This window comes from Rutidosis leptorrhynchoides, chromosome 1, assembly GCF_046630445.1.
Source record: "Rutidosis leptorrhynchoides isolate AG116_Rl617_1_P2 chromosome 1, CSIRO_AGI_Rlap_v1, whole genome shotgun sequence".
Classification (NCBI taxonomy): Eukaryota; Viridiplantae; Streptophyta; class Magnoliopsida; order Asterales; family Asteraceae; genus Rutidosis; species Rutidosis leptorrhynchoides.
In genome coordinates, this window is record NC_092333.1 from 56,781,019 (window position 1) to 56,793,563 (window position 12,545).

The window sequence follows — 12,545 nt, forward strand, 5'->3', positions numbered from 1 at the left end:
TGCTGAACGACTTGTGTACTAGCTAGAATTATCTTCACAACCATCTTGTATCAAATTTATTGTGTGCTATATTTCATGCTATATGTAAAATAAGCGGTATTGTAAGTTTGTAAAATATTGTGTAAAAGTTTGAACGCGAAATATTATTATAATCAGTTTTTCATATAGAATTGTAGTAGTTGAATTGTATATTAGCTACTAAGTATGAACTTAACGGCTAGGTACTACCCGAATTTAAACTTATAAAACGCTAATATGAAGAAAAAGCTTTTATAAATGAGTTCCTATTATGCTACGAGATACTATTGACTACTCTTAATATTCTGTATGATTAACTTGTTTCATTTGACTATTTTGAAAGAAATGGCACCAACTACTCGACACACCTTGAATATGAGCGAAGAGGAATTTCGTGCCTTTCTTGCTTTAAACATAGCCGCAGTACAGGCTGCGCTACATACCAACAATAACCTTGGATCTAGCAGTACAGGAAATCGTGTAGGATGCACCTACAAAGAATTCACTGCCTGCAAACCTTTAGAATTTGATGGAACCGAAGGACCGATCGGATTGAAACGGTGGACCGAGAAGGTCGAATCGGTGTTTGCCATAAGTAAGTGTACTGAAGAGGACAAAGTGAAGTACGCTACGCATACCTTCACAGGTTCTGCGTTAACATGGTGGAATACCTATCTAGAGCAAGTGGGACAAGATGATGCTTACGTACTAGCATGGTCAGCATTCAAGCACTTGATGAACGAGAAGTACCGTCCCAGAACCGAGGTCAATAAGCTCAAGACAGAACATAGAGGGTTACGAACCCAAGGATTTGATATTACCACGTACGAAAGACGATTCACAGAATTATGCCTATTGTGTCCGGGAGCGTTTGAAGATGAGGAAGAGAAGATCGACGCGTTTGTGAAAGGATTACCGGAAAGAATCCAAGAAGATATAAGTTCACACGAGCCCGCCTCCATACAACAGGCATGTAGAATGGCTCACAAACTAGTGAACCAGATTGAAGAAAGAATTAAAGAACATACCGCTGAAGAGGCCAATGTGAAGCAAGTCAAAAGAAAGTGGGAGGAAAACGGTGATAAGAATCACCAATACAACACCAACAGCAATTACAACAATAATCGCAACAACTATCCCAACAATCGCAACATCAATCGCAACTACAACAAACGGCCCAACAACAACAACAACTACAACAATCATCCCAACAACAATAATAACCGCAACAACAACAACAATCAGAAGCAGCTATGCCAAAGGTGTGAAAAGTATCACTCGGGGTTCTGCACCAAATTTTGCAACAAGTGTAAAAGAAATGGTCATAGCGCGGCGAAGTGTGAGGTCTACGAACCAGGGGTTAATAGAACGAAATGAACAAATGGTGTCGGAATGAGTAATGGTGGAGCAAGTAGTGTCGGAGCAAGTTATGCCAATGTAGTTTGTTATAAATGTGGAAAACCGGGCCACATTATTAGAAATTGCCCGAACCAGGAGAACACGAATGGACAAGGCCGCAGAAGAGTTTTCAATATTAATGCGGCAGAGGCACAGGAAGACCCGGAGCTTGTTACAGGTACGTTTCTTATTGACAATAAATCTGCTTACGTTTTATTTGATTCGGGTGCGGATAGAAGCTATGTGAGTAGAGAATTTTGTGCTAAATTAAGTTGTCCATTGACGCCGTTGGATAGTAAATTTTTACTCGAATTAGCAAACGGTAAATTAATTTCAGCAGATTATATATGCCGGAATCGAGAAATTAAACTGGGTAGCGAAATATTTAAGATTGATTTGATACTAGTAGAGTTAGGGAGTTTTGATGTAATAGTTGGCATGGACTGGCTGAAGAAGGTGAAAGCAGAGATCGTATGTTATAAAAATGCAATTCGCATTGTCCGAGAAGAAGGAGAACCCTTAATGGTGTACGGAGAAAAGGGCAACACGAAGCTACATCTTATTAGTAATTTGAAGGCACAAAAACTAATAAGAAAAGGTTGCTATGCTGTTCTAGCACATGTCGAGAAAGTACAAACTGAAGAAAAGAGCCAATTACCGGGACTACCTCCACATCGATCTGTTGAATTTCAAATAGATCTTGTACCAGGAGCTGCACCAATAGTTCGTGCTCCTTACAGACTCGCACCCAGCGAGATGAAAGAACTGCAAAGCCAATTACAAGAACTTTTAGAGCGTGGTTTCATTCGACCAAGCACATCACCGTGGGGAGCTCCTGTTTTGTTTGTCAAGAAGAAAGATGGTACATTCAGGTTGTGTATCGACTACCGAGAGTTGAACAAACTTACCATCAAGAACCGCTACCCACTACCGAGAATCGATGACTTATTTGATCAACTACAAGGCTCGTCTGTTTATTCAAAGATTGACTTACGTTCCGGGTATCATCAAATGCGGGTGAAAGAAGATGATATTCCAAAGACTGCTTTCAGAACACGTTACGGTCATTACGAGTTTATGGTCATGCCGTTTGGTTTAACTAATGCACCAGCTGTGTTCATGGACCTTATGAACCGAGTGTGTGGACCATACCTTGACAAGTTTGTCATTGTTTTCATTGATGACATACTTATTTACTCAAAGATTGACCAAGAACACGGTGAACATTTGAGAAAGGTGTTAGAAGTATTGAGGAAGGAAGAATTGTACGCTAAGTTTTCAAAGTGTGCATTTTGGTTTGAAGAAGTTCAATTCCTCGGTCACATAGTGAACAAAGAAGGTATTAAGGTGGATCCGGCAAACATAGAAACTGTTGAAAAGTGGGAAACCCCAAAAACTCCTAAACACATACGCCAGTTTTTAGGACTAGCTGGTTACTACAGAAGGTTCATCCAAGACTTTTCCAGAATAGCAAAACCCTTGACTGCATTAACGCATAAAGGGAAGAAATTTGAATGGAAGGATGAACAAGAGAAAGCGTTTCAGTTATTGAAGAAAAAGCTAACTATGGCACCTATATTGCCATTGCCTGAAGGGAATGATGATTTTGTGATTTATTGTGACGCATCAAAGCAAGGTCTCGGTTGTGTATTAATGCAACGAACAAAGGTGATTGCTTATGCATCTAGACAATTGAAGATTCACGAACAAAATTATACGACGCATGATTTGGAATTAGGCGCGGTTGTTTTTGCATTAAAGACTTGGAGGCACTACTTATATGGGGTCAAAAGTATTATATATACCGACCATAAAAGTCTTCAACACATATTTAATCAGAAACAACTGAATATGAGGCAGCGTAGGTGGATTGAATTGTTGAATGATTACGACTTTGAGATTCGTTACCACCCGGGGAAGGCAAATGTGGTAGCCGACGCCTTGAGCAGGAAGGACAGAGAACCCATTCGAGTAAAATCTATGAATATAATGATTCACAATAACCTTACTACTCAAATAAAGGAGGCGCAACAAGGAGTTTTAAAAGAGGGAAATTTAAAGGATGAAATACCCAAAGGATCGGAGAAGCATCTTAATATTCGGGAAGACGGAACCCGGTATAGGGCTAAAAGGATTTGGGTACCAAAATTTGGAGATATGAGAGAAATGGTACTTAGAGAAGCTCATAAAACCAGATACTCAATACATCCTGGAACAGGGAAGATGTACAAGGATCTCAAGAAACATTTTTGGTGGCCGGGTATGAAAGCCGATGTTGCTAAATACGTAGGAGAATGTTTGACGTGTTCTAAGGTCAAAGCTGAGCATCAGAAACCATCAGGTCTACTTCAACAACCCGAAATCCCGGAATGGAAATGGGAAAACATTACCATGGATTTCATCACTAGATTGCCAAGGACTGCAAGTGGTTTTGATACTATTTGGGTAATAGTTGATCGTCTCACCAAATCAGCACACTTCCTGCCAATAAGAGAAGATGACAAGATGGAGAAGTTAGCACGACTGTATTAGAAGGAAGTCGTCTCCAGATATGGAATACCAATCTCTATTATCTCTGATAGGGATGGCAGATTTATTTCAAGATCCTGGCAGACATTACAACAAGCATTAGGAACTCGTCTAGACATGAGTACTGCCTATCATCCACAAACTGATAGGCAGAGTGAAAGGACGATACAAACGCTTGAAGACATGCTACGAGCACGTGTTATTGATTTCGGAAACAGTTGGGATCGATATCTACCGTTAGCAGAATTTTCCTACAACAATAGCTACCATTCAAGCATTGAGATGGCTCCGTTTGAAGCACTTTATGGTAGAAAGTGCAGGTCTCCGATTTGTTGGAGTGAAGTGAGGGATAGACAGATTACGGGTCCGGAGATAATACAAGAAACTACTGAGAAGATCATCAAAATTCAACAACGGTTGAAAACCGCCCAAAGTCGAAAAAAGAGCTACGCTGACATTAAAAGAAAAGATATAGAATTTGAAATTGGAGAGATGTTCATGCTTAAAGTTGCACCTTGGAAAGGCGTTGTTCGATTTGCTAAACGAGAGAAATTAAATCCAAGGTATATCGGACCATTCAAGATTATTGATCGTGTCGGACCAGTAGCTTACCGACTTGAGTTACCTCAACAACTCGCGGTTGTACATAACACTTTCCACGTCTCGAATTTAAAGAAATGTTTTGCTAAAGAAGATCTCACTATCCCTTTGGATGAAATCCAAATCAACGAAAAACTTCAATTCATCGAAGAACCCGTCGAAATAATGGATCGTGAGGTTAAAAGACTTAAGCAAAATAAGATACCAATTGTTAAGGTTCAATGGAATGCTCGTAGAGGACCCGAGTTCACCTGGGAATGAGAAGATCAGATGAAGAAGAAATACCCGCATTTATTTCCAGAAGATACGTCAACACCTCCAACAGCTTAAAATTTCGGGATGAAATTTATTTAATGGGTAGGTACTGTAGTGACCCGAACTTTTTCGAACCTTTCTATGATTATATGTTTAATGAAAACTATATTTACATGATTAAATGTTTCCAATATGTTAAGCAATCAAACTTGTTAAGACTTGGTTAATTGAAACGGAAATTTTGTAAACGTCTGATTACCCAGTTTGACCAATGATTCACGAACGCTATAAGTTGTATATGACATGATGATACATAAATGAATAAATATATATGTTTAACATGATATAATGATCATCAAGTATCTCATTAAAAATAGTAACAATAAGTTATATACTTAAAAAGGAGACTATTGACGTATGAAACTCGAAACGATACATATAACGATTATCGTTATAACCACGTCTTACTAAATATATATGAAGCATATTAATACATTGTTATATTATATATAACATGATAATATGATAATTAAATATATCATTAAGTGTATTAACAATGAACTACATAAGTAAAAACAAGACTACTAACTTAAGGATTTCGAAACGAGACATATATGTAACGATTATCGTTGTAACGACATTTAAATGTATATATCATATTAAGATATATTAATATATCATACTATCATGATAATATAATAATTTAAAATCTCATTTGATATTATAAACTTTGGGTTAACAACATTTAACAAGATCGTTAACTTAAAGGTCTCAAAACAACACTTACATGTAACGACTAACGATGACTTAATGACTCAGTTAAAATGTATATACATGTAGTGTTTTAATATGTATTCATACACTTTTGAAAGACTTCAAGACACTTATCAAAATACTTCTACTTAACAAAAATGCTTACAATTACATCCTCGTTCAGTTTCATCAACAATTCTACTCGTATGCACCCGTATTCGTACTCGTACAATACACAGCTTTTCGATGTATGTACTATTGGTATATACACTCCAATGATCAGCTCTTAGCAGCCCATGTGAGTCACCTAACACATGTGGGAACCATCATTTGGCAACTAGCATGAAATATGTCATAAAATTACAAAAATACGAGTAATCATTCATGACTTATTTACATGAAAACAAAATTACATATCCTTTATATCTAATCCATATACCAACGACCAAAAACACCTACAAACACTTTCATTCTTCAATTTTATTCATCTAATTAATCTCTCTCAAGTTCTATCTTCAATTTCTAAGTGTTCTTCATAAATTCTACAAGTTCTAGTTTCATAAAATCAAGAATACTTCCAAGTTTGCTAGCTCACTTCCAATCTTGTAAGGTGATCATCCAACCTCAAGAAATCTTTGTTTCTTATAGTAGGTTATCATTCTAATACTAGGTAATAATCATATTCAAACTTTGGTTCAATTTTTATAACTATAACAATCTTATTTCAAGTGATGATCTTACTTGAACTTGTTTTCGTGTCATGATTCTGCTTCAAGAACTTCGAACCATCCAAGGATCCGTTGAAGCTAGATCCATTTTTCTCTTTTCCAGTAGGTTTATCCAAGGAACTTAAGGTAGTAATGATGTTCATAACATCATTCGATTCATACATATGTAACAACCCAAACCGTAACCGACCAAACTCGACGAAATTTCAAACAAAAAAAAAAATTTTCTGGTGCAGGTCATCTGCGCGGCGCGCCAGGTGGCCGCGCGGCGCGCCAAACCACCTGGACAGCCCGCTGTCCCCGGAAGTCAATTTAATGAAAATGTTTGACTAGTTCCCGACACATTTAGCTCAAACGCTTTTAACCATGACTTCATATATGAAAAACTAGCACGTTTAATTAATAAAATCAAATTTACGAAGCGGGGCCCACATTGACCCAAATTACCCCTTAAGTACCAAAATACAATTTTCGACCATAAGACTTTTAATACAAAACAAAGCCGAGCATGGCGATTGGGGACACGCTACCCAATCCTAATAAATCCAAAAGCAAGCCTTCTACGCAACTATGCAAGTCCTCTAATCCTCGCGCTTACCCGAGCCACCATCCGCATGCAATCTATAAAAAGAGTCAACAACGAGAGGGTAAGCTAATGCTTAGTGAATGATAATATACTACATACATATATATGTATAAAATGGACACGCCACAAAATAACAAATACCGCATACCGAGGCATCCATATAAGGCACTACACTAAGCATACCGTACGATCTCTAAGCAACGAGCTAAAGATACAATAACAATATAAGTTCACCAACGACGATGTGAACAACGCCAAATAGCTACACCCGGAGGGTTAGCTACAACACAACAATACATTAATATATAACAATATAAACGAACAAGGTTAACACCTTAACCCAATACCGAGAACCAAATACCACAATGAAGATTGGCCGAACTACACGAGCCTTAGTAATCCGAAACCACACGAGATTACTATCTTCACAACATCGAGGTTGGCCGAACTACACGAGCCTTAGTAATCCGAAACCACACGAGATTACTACCTCAATAAGATGACCGAACTACACGAGTCACCATGAATCCGAACTACACGAGATTCATTCGAAAAGATGACCGAAACTACACGCGTCATCGTGAATCCGAAACCACACGCGATTCACTTCTCCAACTCAAACCCACGGTCACGGGATTATATAATCCACCACATCGGGGCCACAACATCCAAATCACAATCACGTGTGATAATGTACACACGAACGTGTACTTCGCCAAAGATGGTCAACCAAAACGCACAACCGTGCCAATTGGACTTATACAAAAGTCCATCAAGTCCACCTACACGTGAAGTGAGCTCTATAGCCGAGATTCACTTCACCCGACCCGCACCCATCCTACACATACATATGTACATAGGATAATATCACTCACCTTGAAGTCTTGAAGAAAGCTTCCAAGTAATCCGCAACTCGCCAATGGAAAATACCTATTCCATTATCACAATTACAACAATACACTTAGAGTGGATTTACAAATCAACCCAATTCGTCACTAAGTTCAATTTCGACCCAAATGCACTTCCAAGCACAAACCGTGCCCAAACTAACCAATAGTCACTAACACAAGTGAGAATGGTCCTAATATACCAATTAAACCCGAACACAAGTGTTAAACACGTGTCATACCCATTTTGACACTTAAACCCTAATTTTGACCCATAAAGGTCAAAATCTCATTCTTTGCAAGTTTTGACACCAAAACACATTTAACTCGGTTTTATACTTCAACTTAATCCATTTTAAGTTTATAAACTTCATTAAATCGCCAATTGGGTCATAATCACCACGAAACCCTAATTTGACCCAAAGTCAAAGTTAGTCAACCAAATACCCTAAATGGGTTTCAACACTTCCATAATCACTAACTTAAGTGATTAAACTCAAATTAAAGTTCTAAACATGGCCAATTAGTTCACCAAACCCAAAATCCACCAACAATTAACAACAACCCGATTACTAGCATCACTAAACCCATTTCATCACATAAAAGGGTTTTACAACTAATTAACTCAAAACCCTAACTTGAATATCAAATTAGATAATTGAAATTCGGAGTTTGAGCTTACCAATACTATCACCGTGTAGCCGAGAACGAAAGGAACAACTTTAAAACCCGAGACTTTGCACGATTCGAGCTTCTTCCTCACCAAAACCTCCAATCTCTCTCTAAACTCTTACTCTCTCTCTAAAAATGGATGAAGATGATGAGTGGATGTGAATGGGATCCAAAACTGATCCAAACTAGCTCATAAGCCTCACAAATCCGGCCTCAAGTGAAATTACCCATTTGCCCTTCATTTAAGCCAATTAAAAACAAGGGATTCTGTCAGCAGCAAACGGCGCGGCGCGCCCCTACCCCGCGCGGCGCGCGACCTCTCTGAAACAGATTCTTTTTCATTTAATCTTTATATAAATAGCCAACGAAACCCAATCTCGAATGTTATAAGTACACGAGTATGCAAGATAAATATTTGGGTCTTACAACTCTCCCCCACTTAAACTCGATCACGTCCTCGTGATCCTCGTCACTTAACCAAACGGACCCCACTTACGGTCCTAAACATAAGTTCCAACCCGACTTTCCTAGGCAACTATTCTCATTGAAGCACCTTTAACACTAAAATCGTCATCCGCGATTTTCTCAAATCCACAATCCGAGCACTAAAACCATGCTCCTTCCCTAACATCGGGAAAACTCAACCAATCTCGTACCGAGATATAAATCCCTTAGCGTACTATTACCGAGTACAACGCTAAAAGCACCCAAGTCCCAACCTAAGGTCAACAACCCGAACCGATGAAGACCGATCCAAACGAATCCTTACGGATAGCACCAATCACAATACATCCTTTGTAGTGCGCAATACGACCAATACGCAACTACCGTAACATATAATCCAACGGCTAGAACCGATAGCGCCCAACCGACTATGGCAACGCTAAATCCAAAGGTGTACAAAATCGACTCTAGTCACACCCGTAACAACATGTGAGCGAAACACGGCTATCGCATCACTAATCACACCACATGGTCCTCACGACCCCACCATCGGTGTATCAAACAACCGATAGATCAAACAACACGGTCCTCACGACCCCACCATTGGTGTATAAAACAACCAATAGATCAAACATCCCGGTCCTTACGACCCCACCATCGGTGTATAAAACAACCGACGGATCACACAACATACGAAGGCTGGCCGAAAACACACGCGCCTTAGTGAATCCGAACTACACGCGACTCACTACCTTCACCACAACAACAATCGGGAATGGCCGAACTACACGCGCCATAGTGAATCCGAACTACACGAGAGTCACTATCCCGGAGGAATGACCGAACTACACGAGTCATTTGTGAATCCGAACTACACGAGATTCACTTCCACAACATCGAGGTTGGCCGAACTACACGAGCCTTAGTAATCCGAAACCACACGAGATTACTACCTCAATAAGATGACCGAACTACACGAGTCACCATGAATCCGAACTACACGAGATTCATTCCAATAAGATGACCGAACTACACGCGTCATCGTGAATCCGAAACCACACGCGATTCACAACCATGATGAAGTCAGCGGACCCGAAGATCATGCTTCACCAATCTCAACACCGAATGAAGTCAGCGGACCCGAAGATCATGCTCCACCGATCAACCATACCATAATGAAGTCAGCGGACCCTAAAGATCATGCTTCATTAATCATCAACACCACGATGAAGTCAGCGGACCCGAAGATCATGCTTCATCGATCACATACGCACTTTCAGCCTCAAACAACGAGTAATGCAACATCGCGCTCTGCTACACTATAGTGAACCCTAGCGGAACACTAACCATCCATAATCAAGCAAGAACCACCTATACCAAACATAGGTACCAAACAATAATTCTCCACAAGAGAACCCGACACACACCTCCCTTAACCGGAGGATTTCACCTTGCTCGTCAAACACGTCCATTATCTCTCAATGAGATTTACCACGTTACCACCTCGGTGATGATTCAAATCCAAACCATAAGTACAATTTATCCGAAATTGTACTCTATCACAAATCGACCCAACCAGGTCTCGACAACATTTTCCGGATCTACCAATAGCATCATCCGAAATCTCACACTAAAACTTCCTCGTGCGGGAGTGTAACTCCCCCACTTAGAATTACGTTCCATAACCGCATCTCGTACACTCGTACAATGCTACCAAAGGTAGACTTTACCAATAATTGGGTTCGCACGACCCATTACCACATCTTGCTCCACCCTTGAGCACACGAAGGATTTTAACCAACCCTTAAACACTTTGAACGAAAAGTGTACCGCAACACAATCGGAGTCGAACACCACGCTAGTAGGTATAAAAGAGGCACCTAATGTCGCGTCATAAAGACTCCATTACCAACACCCATCGAGATTTAAAACACTCGATCTCAAGGGTTCCAACCAACCGACGAACCTCATGATTCGTCACTTCAACATCAAAGCGAACACTCGCTTAACAACCAAACACCAAAACCATTTCCGTGGCTTGGTAGAAACGTTTCCCAAATACTAAGGAATGCTTGGTTACGCCAAGTCTTACGCCCTTCGCCCGTCAATCAAACATCAACACAGGGTACTTCCATTAGGAACGTCACCCGTAGCATAACATGCACAACAAAGGCACGCAGCTCAAACTCAAACGGCATTTAATAATAATCAAAAGACATATTTATCAAAATTAAACGTACCTTAACGTCTCCTGGCCGCACCCGTCCCCGCTAACTTGGGACATTCCGACTTACGATGTCCTTCCTTTTGGCAATTGAAGCACACCATACTACCACCCTTTGGTACCGAACATTCCCAAGACTTGTGACCCCTTACGCCACAATTGTAACATCTAGCCGTACTAGAATCCGATATACCCGTTCGCGTACCACCCGTGCTCACACTCGGACCCTTAGTCCTCTTACTCGGAGCACCATAAGAAACAACTCTTCTCTCACTTGAAGATTCACCCCTCTTCGATCGTGAATACGACTCGAAACCTCTAGCCAAGTCGAATAATTCCGAAAACGATTTCGCTTGACCCCGACTAATCTTACCCTTCAAGTCATCATTCAAGGTCCGATAGAAATCCCCCATTAACAAACGATCATTCCCCAAATACTCCGGACAAAAACGAGCCTTCGCCATAAAGGTCGTCTTAAGAGTACTCAAATCCATAGATCCTTGTCGCAAATTTCGCAACTCATTACGCAATTCCCACAAATCGGCCGAAGTCCGGAACTCCTCAAAGAATTCTTCCTTAAACTCGTCCCATGATAAGGCCATAAACGTCTCACCACCGACAAGATCAATCTTACCATCCAACCAATCCCTTGCCCTACCCCGCAACAAACTCGTAGCGAGTCTCGTCTTCCTCTCGGGAGGGCAATCAATAGTACGAAAACACCCTTCGACGTCCGAAATCCAAGTTGTGCTTATCAAAGGATCCGGTTTCCCGTCATACATCGGGGGTTTAGTCCTCATGAAGCTCTTAAGATAACGCTCCATTTCACCACTACTTTGAAGTTCGGAATACCTCCTTTCCATTCTTTCTTCTAACGCACCCATTTGCTCCGCAACGGCGGCCGCAACTCTAGTATTAAACTCCTCGTCATTCGTCTCGATCTCGTTTCGCGTCGCCATTCTAAAGAATGCAAAACGATTAGTCCACGAACGTGTAAAACCGTACGCACGACACAGCCCCATCTTGCTAAACACTCATCGTACATCACTTGTTAGACACGATTTGCACCCGTAATAAGGTTTGCAAGTTCTTATTACGCACACATGCCGCATCGACTCGTTAGTACAACGACCGTCTCGCTCGATGATATACACAAACACAACCAAAATTCTACGCGGTACAAACACACGCGAGAATTATTATCACAACACAACATCATATTAATAATATCCGCATTACTAATATAAACGTTAGTCAACCTATAGCCAAGGCACTAATCAACCCATTCAGACCCGTAATCCTACAAGTCCCGCAACAATTTAAGCACACACAAGTCTAAGTCTAGGCACCTATCTCAAGTCACCTAAATCCCTTAGACCATGCTCTGATACCACTTGTAACAACCCAAACCGTAACCGACCAAACTCGACGAAATTTCAAACAAAAAAAAA

The 12,545-nt window shown here is 40.4% G+C and overlaps 1 long non-coding RNA gene across 1 annotated transcript; it reads right to left on the minus strand.

The window, feature by feature from the left end:
- Positions 1-6,724: 6,724 nt before the first annotated feature.
- Positions 6,725-8,658, minus strand: LOC139859983 (uncharacterized). Its single transcript, XR_011763193.1, has 3 exons — positions 8,437-8,658; positions 7,743-7,797; positions 6,725-6,902 (listed from the first exon to the last, which is right to left on the minus strand). It is a non-coding gene; the product is annotated as an uncharacterized lncRNA (long non-coding RNA).
- Positions 8,659-12,545: the final 3,887 nt, after the last annotated feature.